General features: G+C 40.5%; 1 protein-coding gene across 2 annotated transcripts in view; it reads left to right on the forward strand.

Moving 5' to 3' along the window:
* LOC135482517 (neuronal acetylcholine receptor subunit alpha-10-like) overlaps positions 1–18,245 on the forward strand; it is a 50,803-nt gene that overhangs the window by 824 nt on the left and 31,734 nt on the right. The window lies entirely within an intron of this gene.

Here is an 18,245-nt window from a genome sequence, read left to right on the forward strand (position 1 = left end):
GCGTTTATGAAAATTCCCAGAGTACATACAGCTATTTTTGAAGCAAACACTCACCGGTCACTCGCTGAATTGAAAGCATTTTTTTTTTTGATCAGTGCGTTTTTACCAAAAGGTGGATCAACAGAGAAGGCGCCGTCACAGCCGCTGAATAAACCAATCTATGAATGATGAATAGAACTTGATTCGGGGGCGGAGGGGGGCATGGGATGATAGCTTTCCATGGGGTTCTTAACTTCCCAGTTGATTGGAATAGCAAATTCTGAAATATAAAGTGGTACAATTCTCACGGTAGAATCTATCACGGCAAATCTATAGACAGGCTGGAATATGTACCTCCCAATAGGCCAGTCTATACATTCTTAGGCCTATTTCTTTTCTTCAGTCGGATACATTCGAAATCTAACAAGTTCAAGCAAAATTAAGGCAAGTCTTTCATGATGCTCTCCTTCCTTTAAGCTTTGTAATTGTATAAAACACAGGCGTTCTTTAATATTTGTGAATGATGTGTTGCAGCATAAAGAAGTCAGTTAATGAAAGCTGCTCTCTGTCAAATTCTGAGATCAGTTTAGAAGGAAATTCAATGCTGCGAATCTGATGCAACGTTAAGCTGAGGTGGCCTTATGCATCAAAACGACCCTCGTCTTTCCGACTCCATTTGAAATATAATATCTGATCACGTAATGGGGTCTCGAGTAGCTTTGAGGATTTCGTGCAAAACACTGCTGTGTAATGAAATCATTATAAAAAGAAATTCAGAAGCTTCGAATAGGAAAAGATTAGTTGCAGTGGCCGACTAATGTCTACTGCGAGCCATACCACATCGCAGTATACCCCTCTGCTGGCAATAAACAATCAACATCGAGCAAGAAATCTTTTGCGATTTGCGAGTTGCCAGTTGGTTATAGCGCCCGGGATAGGATAAAATCATACAGGAGGAGCTCTAGAAGTAGATTAAATGCAAATGGTCGGCTCATGTCTCCGGCAATTCCTGTCATAAAGCCGTCCTCCTGCCCTTAGCTGTTTCAATATATATCAGCTTGATGCCAATTGGGTACTGTGTGTATAGCCCCCGGGATCATGGGATGAAATTATCATAAACGAAACACCAAAAAGCTTATGCTTTAAGCAATAACCAGTTCGTGTCTCTGGAATCTTTGTCCTCCGCCCATTAATGTCTCTCAAAAACCACAAGTGGCTTTTTGCGATCGTGACACCAACCGTATACGTATCCAACCAATTTCGATGCAATGCAATAGGCGTTCGATGCGAATTGCCTGGTTTTCAGTGGTACCCGCGGGTCGCGGTGAAATTATACAGAAAACCTCTGCGAAAGCTTTAGGAAAAGATGAGATGCAATGAGCGGCTCATGTCTGCAGCAGTCCCTGTCATATAGCTGCTCTCCGAGGGCAATCTATGATGATTAAGGCCCAATCGACTTTTTTGCGACCTAGACATAAGTCGCCATCGACCTGTTTTCGATACAATGCGATAAAGCACGCGTGTAGATTGGTCACAACGTTCAAACCGCCCTGAAGCCATCTGGAGTCGAATGAGACGACTTCACCGACATATTGACCATTGTGTTCTATAATTTAGGAATTCAATAATTGATCCACCTGATGTAGCCTACAAAAGAACTTTCGATCGCGAACACGAAATTTGTACAAAAAGACCCCGTGAACAAGACTAACAGACTGTACATCACAACCTCCAAAAATGCCCTCTTGACCGGAGGTTCAAATGACAAGAAGAAACGTACGGGGGGACGGATGAGGACCTATAGGCCACAGCCCGATTCGTGGCGTCCACTGACCTAAGTATTTGGGGCTGTTGTCATGTTTGCATCGGCTGTCCTGATCGGACTGCCACAGCCAGCCAAACTGTACTTCGAGCCATGTATTTGTTTTCGCTATACAGTGAAAATGTCAATCATTGTGTAAAGGCATAAAGAGATACACATTACTCACTCGTAATGCATTTTATATAGTACATGGACATGTATATATCATGATATATGGGCAACCTCGTTTTACGCACGTCCAATGCATTCGACATGTACCCAAGAACTTGAGCGATGCTCTTGTACCCATCTGCAGTTCTTCATTGGTATTCTGATGGCATCGCATACTTTATTTAAATTTGATTCGGATGGCTGATTTATTGGTCGTGATACTTTTTTAATTGTCACGACCTATTTCAGACACGAGCTTCAGCGTCGCTAGATGAAGTTGTAAATATCAACTATAATTGACAGCTAATTATTGATGAAGATTGATGTGCTAATCCTCACCAGAGCTATGACCGGCCGTCTCTTCATATCCTATAGCCGTCTAACTAATTGACAATTTGTACCAGGTGTTTTCGAATATATTTGGCTCTTTTCATGCAATGTATGAGTTTAAATATTGACGAACATGCACACTTCTCGTCTTATGTGACAGACAGAAAATGATTCTGTCCTGAAAACAACTACATGTATAATAAACTGTAAGTTGTAAGCTTAGGAGATATGGACTACCGTACTGCTTTTTATGAAACCTTTTTTGGGGGGTTTCTATGAGTCGGCTATTCAACCAACATAGCACTATATCAAACACGTTAGCTCAGCCGTTTTAAAATTGCCTGGCAGCTTTTCTGACGACACAGGAAAGGAGGAAAACGTGCTGTAAGTGTACTGTTAATAATGGAATAGTGGCGATACATTCTGAGACAGCGATAGAATTTCGTAGGTGTCAGTCCAGTCACACATTCATTTCCTGGTGGTTATGTTTAAACTCAAGTCATAGTATTACAAATGAAAAATATCCATTGCGTTTTGTAACACCTAATAATAGCATTCGTGCGAGTGAAACATGTTCCAGTGACAGATTGATTCCCTGATAATGTCTGCAACACGGTCACTGTGGCGTTGTTTCTTTTCCTCTCCGAGGACTTAGAAGAGGCTCCGAGAAATTAAAATCGACCCGGTTTCATATTTTCCTTCCCGTTTTGCGACGGCCGCTGATTGTGAAGTTCGGGTTCAGGGGTTTTCAATGATAATGATAATGATAACAGTAATAATAATACTACATGTATATGTACATAATGAATAAATAACAAGAAAATTAATAGAAAAAAAGAGAAAAATGTAGGTGAATCACAGAGAGTCGAACCCGCGACCACCATATCGAAAGTCCAGCATTCTAACCGTCGAACCACCAATGCTTTCGGGCTCGCGTCCCAATGGTTCTTTAAATCGTGGAAATAACCACTTTTTTCGTTTTTACTGACTTGTTGCCATCATGTCAAATGTCTAAATATCGGCACTAGTGTATCGTTCGCTTGGTCTCGCCTCAGTGACCTTCTCAAAACACGGGCACTCTGAATTGGCAAGCCTGGGTTACAGCAACAGAAATAGTGTGGAATCTCATGCGTATACATGTATTCTTCCTACATGGAAGGCTACATTGATGCTTTCTTCTTGACGTTTTTCACACAGTATCGTTCGAGCGACCAAGTGCATCTTGCTACTGCTAACAGATTGCTATTTTAATTCATTCATTAATTAAAACACTGGATTAATCAGTAAAGCCCTTGACAGTAACTTCCGGAAGGATAATTGACAATTCTCATGGTAGCTTTCATTTACACGAAATCAACGATTTCGATGGGAATGTTGACCTAAGATTTGATACATCATCGTCATCTGATCGTTTGCGTGCCACTCAGGTTGGTCTAAAGCACCGCAGAGTTGAGATAATCCCAAGAACAACAATGGCTCTCCCATTATGGTGCCACGAGGACGGAATGGCCAAGTGATGCTGCTGGTGCAGAAAGACGTACTATGTACGCATCATAAATCACGATTGAAAACAGGTGGCAGGAAGAAATGAAAACTTTCATTTCGCCAAGAAAATATTGTGTCAGGCAGAAATTGAATGGTGCAACTAGGTTTGTCGAAGGGAGAACGCAGGTTTTGAATTGACTCATAACAACGCTTCGGTACACCAATGATGCAGAATAGGGAACGATACACTAGAACAGAAAAACATTCTCATAGGTTACCAGTTTCGTATTGTATTGTTTATAATGGGCTCCAGCTATCGTTTATGGACCTTTGAACGACCTTTAAAAAAGTTATTGTCGAAGTTGATGCGTTAGGCGTCTTCAAACGAACGAATAAGCATAATTGTATATCTTCGTGTAACCAAAGTTTGACTTGAAATAACTTCGAAATGTACACAAGGGCAAAACGTATTACCAAAAATGATTCATAAATCAAAAGATAAAAAGATGATTCCACATAACCTTGTTTAATCTGAGAATATCTTTCTCAGTCAGGGGTATTTGACATCCAGGGCAATGGCAGTTTGTTTAAAGATCCTCGCCGTGGTTAAACGAGAATACTGTTGCATTTTCTGGCATTAGCTCTAGTAACCAAAAACAGTTGGTCCATCGTTATAATAGCAATCACTCGGCTTTGAGGAGATGGTAAAGAACACTAAGGAGACCGAAGGGAAATTACCTAACAGATGCGAAGCGGTTCCTTGGTACATCCATTAAGTAAATAGAACACTTCTAAATCAATTTCACATAACATATTGGAGTGATTAACGCGATGGTCATATTTGATGGTCCTATTTGAACAAAATTGGATAGTTTTTGGTCGGACATTTAGCATTGTAATGATCGAGAAAAGTTATGGATGCTAGCCATAAATCTATTTATGATGCTTCGCATGGCAGAGCCGTAGAGTATATACTGGATTCCTTTTTTGCCTTTCAATTAAAGCTCAGATAAACTCGAATTTTACAATCGCCTACGACGTTATTACACGCCGGAGAGTTCTGATGACAAATACGTAAGTTTGATGCGTTTTTGACAAATAGGATTTGAGTTATTATAAGCCAAAACGGGAAAGGTTCGTGTGACGACAAAGAGAATGCTGGTGACGTCACAGGCAGCATAACTTCGTGAAAGCAATGCATGTAGTGGCTGGATGTACATTTAGGTAGCTGTCAATCAGACACGTGTGTACATTGCCTTAATCTGTGCTTTCGATTCCAGCAGGTCGAATCACATCCACATTATATGAACTATAGAAATCAATTGTTTTTCAACGAAAAATCTAACACAGCTGTAGGCTGGAGATCGAGAACATCCTAACAAGAGGTACTTTACAATGAAGTCAATAGCGTGTAAATTCGTCTGATACTTGACAATTGTAGATCAGCTATTGATTAAACCCATTGTTCATTTGAAACGTTTATCGGAATAATTATATTTACAACAATATATATGAGACACATGTTCGTAGCTATCGTGTATCCTTGTATCACACAGCCCCATGAGGTTAAACTATTATGGTGCGATCATTGTCAGAGAGTTCTCACGTGCACACATTGTTAAAGCCATCAGCGTGCGATGTTATTGTTCCTAAGTTCTCTGCGAAGAGGAAAGTAGCTGAGACGAAGTGAGGGAAGCATGTGTCTAAAGGCAATTACAACACTTGAACACTGAACACAACACGTTATAAGTGCTTGACTGAGGGGATGGTATTATCAGATCTTATTGATTATGTCTTGAGGGAAGTACATGCTGGTTCCCGGTGTAACAGTAATAAATGCCCCCCCCCCTGAAAAAAGTGTCCGGCCCTATTGTATTCTGCAATATGGTTCTATAGAGACCCTGACCGTCAATAGCTCAGAGATTGAAGCGCATAATAGAATCCTTTGTTTCCCGGCATTCTATCCCAGGACACTTCAAACTTCTACACCGGCATCAATTGAAATAGGCATATTTGTTTACATTTTTAACAACCCTCTAACGTTACTGTATTACGTTTCAACTATTGCATCACCGCGCTTGACAACTTTGTTTCGGAATGATGGACTGCATTGAAAAACACTTTCCTACTTTATTTTGCAATAAAACAAACCTTTGTCGATTCATTAATCATTGCCTACAACCTTTGCATTTCTCTGCAGCTATGCTCATGTAGAAGCAGTAAAAAAGTTCATCAACCCAAACATCATGAAAATACCACGGGCATGCCATTGCAAAATTCCTCGCGATGGACGCATGTGGTAAATTCTTACTTCTCTGCGAATATTAGCTTCTGGTCAAAGGAAATGTTTATGGATGCTCTTTTTAAAGTTCTACACTCAATGTATTGACGAAGAGAGAACGTGGTGTCCTTTCGACGGCCATAAACCTCTGGATATGAGGTGTTGACTCCAGCTGGTTGTCTACGTTTGTACGTGATTAACCACGTGAGGTGTGCCATTCGTTTTCGCCTCGGAAGAACATATATCATATTCATGACCTCGATGCAAAGTAGAAGTTTTTTTCCTCTGACAAAAAATGAAGGTTAATTCAGCATCAAACATTTTATGCACCTTCTTTTTTCAAACTATAACCTGAAAAAGGTGTCCTCGACCGAATTGCTTTGTTGCATGCATTAACATTCAACACTCAATCCCTGTCACAGATGAAAGACTTGAGGATTTACGCAGTTCATCAGCAGGATAATGTCATATAATGGGATCATTGGATCCCAACGGAAATCCAATAAATCATTTTGTCCTTTTAATGATGTTTATTGGCATCCGTTGCATGTTTCGACTCAGGGGTGCAAAACTCTGAAACACCTGCCCAGGTGCAGCTGTTTTAATGATGGTTTTGGTGTCGTCACCTTGCAAAACCTGCAGCCTTTCAATTAGTCATTAATCCTGGGCCTGTGGATCCATGATTAATTGTGATTTATTTATCAAATCTGATGCGACAGATATGCCTTGGATGACAGATGAGAACTCACGAAACGACAAAAGGAAATGTTTTATTAAATTAGGAAACGCAATGACATTCAACGCTTACAAAGTCATACAACGTTACTTTGCTGGTAACTAATGTAGTCAGGCTTCTTCTATTAACCGACCTCTCTGAAATGTATGAAACACACCATTAAAGCATCCAGTTGGTACCGCTCAAAATATATTTCCTGTGTATCTGTGACATTAAATTCTGAAAGGCAATGGACCAGCTTGAATAAATCAAAAAATGCGCAATATATTTCGTGAAAACTGTACGGCAGTTATATGTATAGCAATTATGTATTCCACAATTAGATGTGATTTTGATAAGAACTGAAACAGCTGTAAGCCGACATTAAATCATTTCTAGATCTGCAAAATGGCGATTAAGCCGCGTCGCCATCTTGATCATAAATTAAGTGATATTAAAAAGATCAATTTGTCCAAGTTTTATGCGTCCTCTGAAACGGAGAGTGGGCCGTGATATAGCATATGGAGTGGCAATCGATAGATCGAATTCTGGCGCAGTGATACATGTATATTTTTTCATCGAGTCGGCCAAGCTGCTTTTCCGAATTACATTTCTACATGTATTTCATACATTGTTCGTGACGATATTGAACTACACTACGCAGCATCCTATACATTGTTCACTGTGTGATTCAACCCGTACAATATATTCGCCGGAATCTTTTGTTAAAGGGGTCAAAGGCACTCTTTTTTCAGTTCCTTCACCCCTCAATTTCACCACTCACAAAGGATTTCGACGAGTCCATAATCGGTAGCCCATAATTGGTATGCTATTTGAAAGACCACCGTCGTGTTTTACTTTTAGAATCACTGCTGGTATCTTGGCGCGCCTATGATCTAACCACCAATCACATAAACATTAATGGCCGATCTGACTTTGACAGCGGCTCACCCTCTTGACTTAACGTCAGCACACCATCCATACTGATGTGGGCGCACTATCACAGTTGGATGTCTGGTTATACATGTACTTTACAATGCAATTAACCATTAAAATTCAATCTCCAAAAACGCAAGTTCTTTACAAGGGTCTGGCGCGGCATCATTTAGATCGGAGCTGGCCCACTGAGCGTTGTGGATCGAAACCTTTTCCTAATGGGGTAGATATCATTCGAAAACTCTCTGCAGCGCATGCCCCAAAATCTGGGATGAGTGCAAGGGTTAGTGCGGCGTGAGTAATAGAACTCGCTGCAAGGTACCGGTTACGAAGCATCCTGAGAGTGCCGAGAAGTATAATCCTGTTGAATTGCTCTCGAGACACCGTGCTCGAGACCACTTCGTCGTCCATCATCGTACGAAATTGCAACTTTGGCTGTGCCCGACAGTTGCCTGTAAAGATACAAGCAAGATGCATCTGAAATCTGCAAATTTTCGCGCACTCATAAAATGCGTGCTGGATTAATTATAGGCATCTAGTACGTGTGTATCATACTTACGCGCTATTCAATTTGCGTCTTTCTTAAGTTCATGTCAATAAAAAAAGAAGACATCATTTGTGTGCAATCACAATCCTCTGGAATGGCGTTAAGTGCCTGGTCGCCGTTGTTGTTCGTAATTGTCAATGCATGTAAATGCTCACGTTTACTATTTCGAAGTCGCTTCTAATGTTCTTGATCACTTTTCGTAAGCGTATAAAGGCCTGGTTTCTCGAGGGCCGGGAAAACTACGCTCAGCCACATCGTATTTTTGTTCCCAATAACCTACCGGTGTCATGGATTATGCGCTAACGGGGGATTTGAATTTCGAAATATTCGCTAGGACCGAGCGTAGTTTTCTCACAGCAGCCACTGGGAAACGCGGGCCGGGAAACTATACTGCCTTGCTGGCTAGTACGCGATGAAACGATGGCGTGGCTTTATTTACACAGACGAGTAAGTATACCAATGCATCATGGACATCATTGAGTCATCCTCGTGGGGACACTCACTAATTGGACATTATTTCCCGTCAGAATCCATGACAGAATGCATGCTTCTATTTGCCTCATCAACGCATGGTGGATTAGTGTGAGAGCTGCTAGGACTTGTTGACCTACAAGCAGATAAAAATTAGTCCCTAGCAAAATTTCCAAATGGTTCACCCGCATGAGATTAGGTGGTGTGTGTGAAAGTAGTTTACTCCACTTCATTAACTCGCTATGGCAGTTTGTGATAAAAATTATGGTTTCGACTTGCCAAACGAGCGCGTGGCAGGGGCAGAGGCTAAGATATTACAATGTCTAAGCATGAAACAATCCAATTAGGCATTCCTCTCATTCGCCGTACTTTAATCCCCTTACTGGAGGAGAGATGCCATACGACAGCCGCCTACCGCTAGCGCAGCTTTAGGAGGCAACACCAATCGAAGCTGTTAATCCCATAGGTCATCTTTGCAATGGTACGTCCATTAGCTAGTCATAATGGTATGTAATAAAATGGGCATATTGGCCCAGCGGGGCCGTATTATGTTACAATGGAAGGGGCTCTGATGTAGCCGTATAAATGTGTCATTATTAATCATGGTATAGATTTTCAAAATTCCCCATCGAAAGGTTTCAGTATATATTATTTTGAATGTCTAATAATTTATAGTCTTATTGAAGAGGACGGCAGACATTGCAGTGAGCTTAAGTTCCAAACATCGTTCTAGCCATGTTCAAATTCCTGCGTTTGATTTATATGACTTTCATATCTTGTGAGTTTTTTTCCGTCCCGTGTCTTGGAATGTTATATGAAAGTGCATTCACTAAAATTCCCTTTCAGATTTTAATCTGTTGCAGTCGTGCTGATGCAGCAATGTAGAATCTTACCAATTTGTTTCAAATTTGAATAAAAAACCCTAACATCGGCAAATGTGTTGACAACAGGGAGAAGTGTGGGAGGAAGAAAGTACTTAAAGCGGAGAGATGTTCGTAAGTTAAGGATTCATCTCTAACGACTTATTTTTGGGTGTGTTACTGATCAGACTAACTTAAAAAATGATTCCTACTGGTTCGTACATTGATGACAAATCAGCTCTGGTTCGTGATACCAACGATTCTACTAAAGCTTTTAACGCTTTTTGGGATTTGCTGAAGTATTAACCCTTGACGCACTTAATTTCTCTCATCGAACAGTTGATGGTTAAGTTTTAGTGATTTTGTCGAACGCTTTCCCGAATTCCACATATAATATACATGTACCGACCGAAGGTCAATTTGGAGAGTGCCGTGCCTTTTAGAGCGATTGATCCAAAATCACGTTCATCTAATTCACGGACAAATCGAGTATTACTTGATGGAAGTGAGTTAGCGATAATGTTTATGGAGGTCGTGATAAGAGTCTGGACTTTCTGAGCTGGTTAGACCAGAAGTCTTCTCGTATTGCCTGATAGATTTATTAGTACGGCACTGGTGATAAGAGGCAGGGTTTAGTGCTGGTAAGACCAGCTTTACATTTGTGTGAGACGGCAATGGCAGTGTTTGAATCAGGATATAACGTTCTAGGTTGAACGAATAATTCCCAGACTTATAATCCTATCCCTGTGATACCATGCTTGTCATTGCCGCAAAGATTATATTTTTATTGTGTTGTACGAATGGAGGCTGTCTTAACCTCTTTGTGGAAAAATGAAGTACAGCATTCAGACATCACAACCGTGGCTCTGCGTGTTGAATTCCTTCAATACGTGATCATGACTGCCAGATCAGGCCGATGGCATGATTTTGTCCCGAATCCCAATCTGAGGTCCTATCGTGCCCAATCTTGCATTTAAACATTCTTATATCATCCTGTCCACAAATGAGACAAAATGTTTGAAAAAATATAATTGCACACACTCGCAAAGCGTAAAATATAATTGCACACACTCGCAAAGCGTAAAATATAATTGCACACACTCGCAAAGCGTAAAATATTATTGCACACAAACGCAAAAATGAAAATGGCAATGAGGGATAACGAAGCTTTCGTTTTACGCACTAGGTCTCGATTCCTTGATACTGACGGATTAAAAACAAGAGCGTCTCTCAAGATGGTATTCTCAGAGCGTTACTTGAGGCAATTCCATCAGGCACGTCGCAGCTAATCAGTCAAATTTGTCGACAAAAGTCAATCAAATAATCAATGACTTGCCGATGAAGTGAAGCGGTCGCAAATGACAAGTAGGCGGGAGACAAAATGACTAATTTCGGGTTATTGAGATGCTATACTTAGAAGTGAGGCTTGGTCTTTCAAAGGAAGACATGATTAATGCAGGTCAGAATAAGTTACACGAAGTCGCAAGAAGGGCTCTCCTGTCTCACGGTATACCGCGATACTATTCAAGCTTGTATGAGGAAGATAATTATGGCTTAATCAAACACGATGCAAATCGGACACTTGCCAAGACATTAAAGTCATGAAAATCATAACGTGTACCCCATTACATAATGGAGGTCACGGCCTTCTACATGAATGAAGAAACTGGTTTCACGTTCGTTCACTAATGCAAGGTCTCTGTTACAATTTGTGAACTGGACAATCAGCAGAGGTAGGTACAGTTCTCACGAATCGATGACGCCAATGCAATTATGCTCAGGTCGACTTTCGTGTCTTACTAGCATCCAAGATAAAGGTACAGACCTAACGAATCGATAACACCGATGCATTGCAATGCTAAGGTCGACTTTAATGTCTTACTTGAACCCAACTATAGTTCTCACGAATCGATGACGCCAGTACATTATTGCTAAGGTCAATTTTCATGTCTTACTCGAACCCAAGATAAAGTAACAGACTCCTTGACTTCAGCTTCTCCATTACGAATGTTCTACTTGAATGCTAAGTACAATCTCCATGCACGTGCACGCAGGTTCAATGGCCAATCGCGAACCATGAAAACATGTTAAACAAAGATTCCGCCGTGAAATTACTGTAAAGAATATTCCAACATGCATGTTCAGTTGTTTTCGTAGCTTAGGTTCATGTCGTTCGTGCTTCAGTGAGATCTGTTTGATACAGCGATAAGCTAATTCTACCCACCTTTCAAAGGAGGATCATTTCTCATTTCAAGCTGACTCAGTGAAGCTTGTTAATAGAAATACCTTGGGGATGAAATGTCCGATGTTTACCAAGGCCAATGGTTCGGTGAAGCTGAAGAAACATTTAAAACAAGTACAGATACATGTATATAATGCATTGGTTGATCTCTGAAATTCGTAAAATGTTGCCGTATTGTTTATCTTGTACTGCAATCCATTCGGATCATCATGGCATCAACTATAACTAATAACTACAACTATAATTTCAAGTCGAAAATCCAAGTAGGGATTCCCAGGTGAGATCGTATTCAGTTTCGAGTATATGTACATTCGTTACAACATTATTCTAAAATTATAAGGTAAATGTAAGATCTTAACTAAAAATCTTACAAGAATGTTGAAAGAAAGTGCATGTACAGATGTACATGGAAACGAAACTGAATATTATCTAAGTAAAAATCTTAAAGAATCTTTCTGGATTTCCGACCTGGGGAGATGGCCAGGTTGCTCCAGACAGGCTGGTTAGTCACGAAGTGTGATGTTAACTTAAGTATGCATGTTTAACGGAAGGAGATAGCGCCTAGTTAAAGTTAACACCAAGTTTAATAGTGGCTCACCTTTTTTACAACCTGCCCATGGCAAAAGTAACTTGTGAACATGTCACACGCACTGACTACATAAGGTTTTTGTACCTGGGTAAACCTTGCTAACGAGGCAAAAACTGGGCTAAATAATCGGCAAGAAAACCTGAACATCTTAGCAGGAATGTTGCCTTGAATAAACTTTCCTCCATTGTTGTTTAACAACCGCCTCACCAAAACAAAATGTCAAAAAATACGTCATGCCGTACATCGACGCTATCTTCTCATTCTCAATTATTTCTCTACACGCTTCACCTTGTAAACATATTTTGACTTGTTGCTCCTTTTTCTCACCTGTTTACTGAACTATTTTCTATCACTAGGCCGCTTGCCATTCCTGGCATTGCACTAATTTTCTCACGTCAAACCTCGTTTAAAAGCAAGCAAAACGAAGTAAGAAAGGTGTGCCAACTGGATCATCTTCCATTGACACACAAAGAACGCACGCAAGTGGGCCAGAAAAACGTACTCAGTTGTCTGGACGAGATCATGCATAAGTTGTCTGTGGAGCTTCCGTCTGTTTCCCACATTTCGGATCTGCGACTTTTCAAGAAAACAAGGACTGGGTGATCTGTTCGCAGATTCACCTCATACGGGTAGCATGCCCTTTAAAACGAGGGTATTGCCGGCGCTGATGGTCGACGACTGCACTGAAGGGGCGTTTCTTCGCACGGCAGACCCACTGAAACTATCGGCTTTCCATCCAAGCATTTCAAGTCACGCCAAGTTATCTGAAGATTCTATTTTCAGCATCCTTCTTTTTATAGTAATCGACCGGTTTGGGTTAAAAAGATTTTTTTCGGCTAGCTTTTGAGACGAAGCAGGATATTGCAAAGCAGTATCGAGTTATTCGAGTCTGCTCGAGGGTAGTTCTCACCTTGTTTGCAGTGCAAAGGAAAAATAAGGCATGGACAGCCCATGGGTGCAAAAAAGGTATCGGGGTACACCTTGTGAAGTAAGTTGAAATAACGATGTACGTTATATCATCACCCCCTTGCTTATTATAGTTACTGTACAGCAGTATTTGATAACCGATACGTCAACATGTTTAACGGTTTCTGTTAAAATTGTTCATGTTCGTGTGGTGTATTCTGTTGCAGGGCCATTCTAAACGTACACACTCGGGTAATCCTGTAGAGAGGCTGCACCCATACCGTTCTGGACTCAGGTTGACTGATGGACACTACTGCTCCCATCTCCATTTTTACGGTCGTCAGAAATTTTTCATCAAAATTAACTCCAAAAATTAAATCAAGAAAGCATGACTTAAAAAATAAATGGACACTTATTTTACCAACTCCATTCAATTGTCTCTATACGGCCGTCAGAAATTTTATCAAAATTGCCCCCTTTTATCAATCGTGGTGTTCACCCGACAACATCCCGTCGCATCACGCACTGTCACTGCAACGTCATCACTTCGATCTGTCTGCGCCTTTCCTCTCCAACCATGTCAAAATCGATCTTGCAACCCATGGATGAAATTCACCACGTCGCATCCCATTTTTTGCCTCTGATGTTTGTAAGGAAACGATTTTCTGATCAAAGCGATCGTTGCCCCTTGTCACAAGCAAATAATTTGACGATGATCGATTGTGGTAACATAGAAAAAAGTTCACTTTGATATATAGGGAAAGGTTACGCCATTAACATTTCATATACATGCATGTACACGGATATGACTTGTCTTCAAAAAGGTCAAAGCAGCTTGGCGGTGTTGTATGCTGTATATATCGGTTGTTTCATTTCATTAGTTCATTAACTAGCGACATGTAATATCAAGTACGTAGCCTAGCCATAAACTTTTATGATTATATCAATTTCGGAACGGTTGACAGGAATTGGTTGTTTAAACGGACTGTCTACCGGAATAGATGTAGGACCTTCATATACTTTGATATATCATTACATTTTGCACACCCCTTGCCCCTAAATGTTGACTTTTTATTAAACTCCACGATGTTGACGGGGAATCCCGAGAATGTTTGTTTTCAATTTGGTGGCAATGATCTGAGGAGCGATGCAAGAGAAAAATAACTAACATTCGCACGAACGCATCAAGGGTTTCGCTGGCATCACTGATTCCCTTCTTCAGAGGCATCATTCGTTCGAAATTGCTAAATTATAGGCATTTCCTTGTATTTGGGTTTTGCGGTGGACTGATAATAAAGATTTTCCTTTGTGCATAAAACTGAGACCTTTAACTGGTACTTCTTTTTTAATCGTTCATGGCGATGCCCTCGAACCTCAAGCCAAGAGACCTGTTTACACGGTGTGTGTTCATCAAACCGACCTAAACCCTCCTCGGGTCGGTTCCCACAAGGCCAGTTCGCTTGGAGTGAAATCGTATTTACACGGGGCGGGTTAGTTGAACCGGCTTCGATCCTGATCGAGGCCAGTTCGGACGAGAAAAATCGTATTTACACGGTGCTTTTTAACTGAACTGGTCTTAATCTGGTCTCGATCCAGATCGAACACGCAACGTGTAAATAGGCCTAATGATGCCGCGTTATCACCATATGACAAGCGGAAATGTAATGTACTATACAGCAAAGGAAAATAGCATTATTGCAGAAACTGTGGACATGTTCCATATGGATAGTCGAGGTTAGATGGGAACCTGCTGACAAAATATTTATAGGAGGTTCCCATAGGTGCATCTCCTTTATCTTCACCAGTGGAACATATCCAGTCAGCTTCCTTGAAGTAAGCGAAACCCTATCTATCAGCAACTGAACGCGTTGGGCAATTTATTTGTTTTCGTACACTTCTTGCGTTCAATCAACTATAACGTAAAAGAAATACGTCGGGAAACAGAAAAAAAATGAAACAACATCCAGATGTTGGCCTGTTCTTTACATGTATTTACCACTTTGACCGTAAGGTATTTGTTCGTGACCTTGGCGAAGACAACAGGGTAAACAAATTCCAGCAGAACGGTACATGTAGAACACCAAATGAATCTGGAACGCCATAAACAAGCTTGGAAGGCAATGCTTAGTCCACCGTGTCACGACCAAATAAGCAGGTCCGGCCTGAGACAAACAGGAAAAACAAAAAGGATATACCTCAGCTACCTGTAGCAGAAATCTTCTTCTTCTTCTGTCTTTAGGCAGCCTGAAGAATTTGATCAGTGCGCGTACTAGACAAAATCGAAAGGCCGGTAACCGGCCATTAATATTTTTCGGGTGTGTCAGCAAAGGGACAGTAAACAAACCATGAGGCAAATGGGCATTTGAAAACAACCCTGGAAAACAACTCAATCATAAATGAAATTGAAGATGTTATGCAGAATAACCCGCTGCAAGTTGTGTCAATAAAGGGAAACTACTTAAATATTTCCTTAACTCCTACATAATGGTTTAAGCCATCAGCCTGGATCTTCGTCATTGTCGTCTAAGAGGATGTACAAGTAGCAAATGTGAATGTTTTAACGGTCAAGGTCATGTTTAGATAATCTGATGTACAATATTGACTATGTAAACTTGACTTTATCAAACTCGATAAGTTAGTTAGCCATATTAACCATCTACCTGAGGCTTTGGATACACGCCTTGAGTTGATGAAGTCGAGGTGACGAAAGAGCTTTTGGAGAGAATTATGTATACCGCGCATCCTCTCAGATCCCAAGCACCCTGGTACGATTTTAATTATTGAATTTTCAAGATAATTACCCTAATGGTTTTATGAAAATTAAGTTATGGATATGAACATTTGATGATAGATATAAAATTGAGGAAGTTGGCATGATCAAACAAGGCTGGGGATTCGCAGACACGAACATTTCGTTAGTTAACATCATTTCTTTTATTTCAAAACGACTGTCCTATCTTCTATCCAATCTATTACATGTGCATACTGAGTGTTAGGTTTAATATAAGCCACTGGCACTTAGGGTAGACCCCCAGACCCCCGCCAACACCTCATTTCCTTTGGAGAGGCACCAAACTGCGGTCGTGAATCCGTTTCCCCTTAATTTTGTATGACTAGTGTTCGAAGGGGCATCTCAACAGGCACTAATGCTTCAGAAGTTGTATGACTTCATCTCCTCATTACTAATGACATTAGTGTCAGATCGTTTGAGGACTTTGAGGGACAGTGGTCGGAAAAGAGCTTATACGATAGTCATGCGTTCATAAATACGCCACTGGCCACTTGTATGTCGACCTGAATGTTGTTGTTCTTTTTGGTACAAACATGCCCAGACTCAATTCGATTTGAAGTTTTCGGTACTGCCTAGATCTGAGCTAAGATGTTGGTTTTCAACATATAGACCTTCTCCTTGTCATCATCAGTGTGTAGCTATCATCCCAACTGATATCAGAGACCAACCTACCAAGGATTTGGACCATTTGGTGATGATAATGATGATGCTGATAATGATGACGTTTGAATGCATCAAAAGAGACTCATTCACTAATACATAAAGAAATGAGAAACGTTTCATTTATGTACGATTTATGATACCACGCTGATGCACTAACTGATTTTTTAAAAATTACAAACTGATTAATTTGTTCAAGTTTCCGAGACAAATAGTCGATATCATGGGAATCACCACCAGCTGTTGAAATGAGCTGTACAGTCTGTTTGAATAGTCTGGTCCCAGACGCTTCACGTCATCTCTTCACAATATGGTTTACATGGTGTAAATCGATGAAATGTTTCTATCACATCGCCAAAGTCTGTTACCACCAGTATGCGTCGATGAAAGATAAACAATTACAAAACGCATTATGAAACACTCATCCTTTGGTCAGAATATCGAAATGAGAACTAATGGTCAACGTGGACAACTACCGGACTATTCAATCGTCGAAGTATAGCAGTGAGGACAGTAATCCGACGATTTGAAATGAGCGGAGCAATTTTCTTTCACCATGAGTGCACAGATACTTTCAGGATGAAAGAGCTGGTTTGTCTAGATGAGCAATTTGTCTTGCCTTAAACTGACACAGCTTCGCCTGAAAGGATGAAAGTGATTTGCCATAACATTTAAATAAGATTGACAGGAAATTTGTAGAAAACTGATCTTACGGTAGTTTTTGGCACGCAAGTACGCTTGCTTATTGAGTGGAAGTCTTTCTTGATCACGATAACTTGTACACTAAGATGACTTATCAACTATTTAACAATATGGCAGTCAAACATGATGACAGATGTTCTTGTAACAGTTGTCGGTGCCCCGGACTCTGTACTAATCGAATTGGTTAAAACCGTTACATTTATCATTGCATGACATTTTACCAGTACATCCAAATACACTAATGTCAAGAGAGGCAAGTCGGTTTGCTCTTTTATTCACGACAGTACAAAGGCATCAATGTTACTTGAAGTTTCGGTACTCGTTGCCGCACGCGATTTGAACCCAAAAATGAACAGCTAGTATGAAGCATGGCGAACTGAGTGCCCATAGAATGCCTCTCAATCGATTTTTTCCATGAATAATATAAAGCACTCCAAGAAGCTAATTAGAACATTGATACAAATTTGAATATGGCTTTTCACTTCATAATAAAGCCATGGCGGCGAAAAATTGAATAGGCAATATAGCAAATCAGTTTAGTCATCGTGTTATGATTTTAGAGCAACCTATTTGATCACCCGGGGCTAACACGAGATCTCCATTAAGTCTTTTTGATGTTTCTTTTTCTTATATCAATCAACCACACTATACCTTATTATTCCAACAGTATTCTATGCATAACATTGCAAGACAAATTTAGACACCTATTTACACTTTCTCTAATCAATTGCCAAACCAAGCACATGACGTTTGTACAAAGGCGTCTTGTCGGATAAACA

Source organism: Lineus longissimus, chromosome 2 (assembly GCF_910592395.1).
Source record: "Lineus longissimus chromosome 2, tnLinLong1.2, whole genome shotgun sequence".
Taxonomy (NCBI): Eukaryota; Metazoa; Nemertea; class Pilidiophora; order Heteronemertea; family Lineidae; genus Lineus; species Lineus longissimus.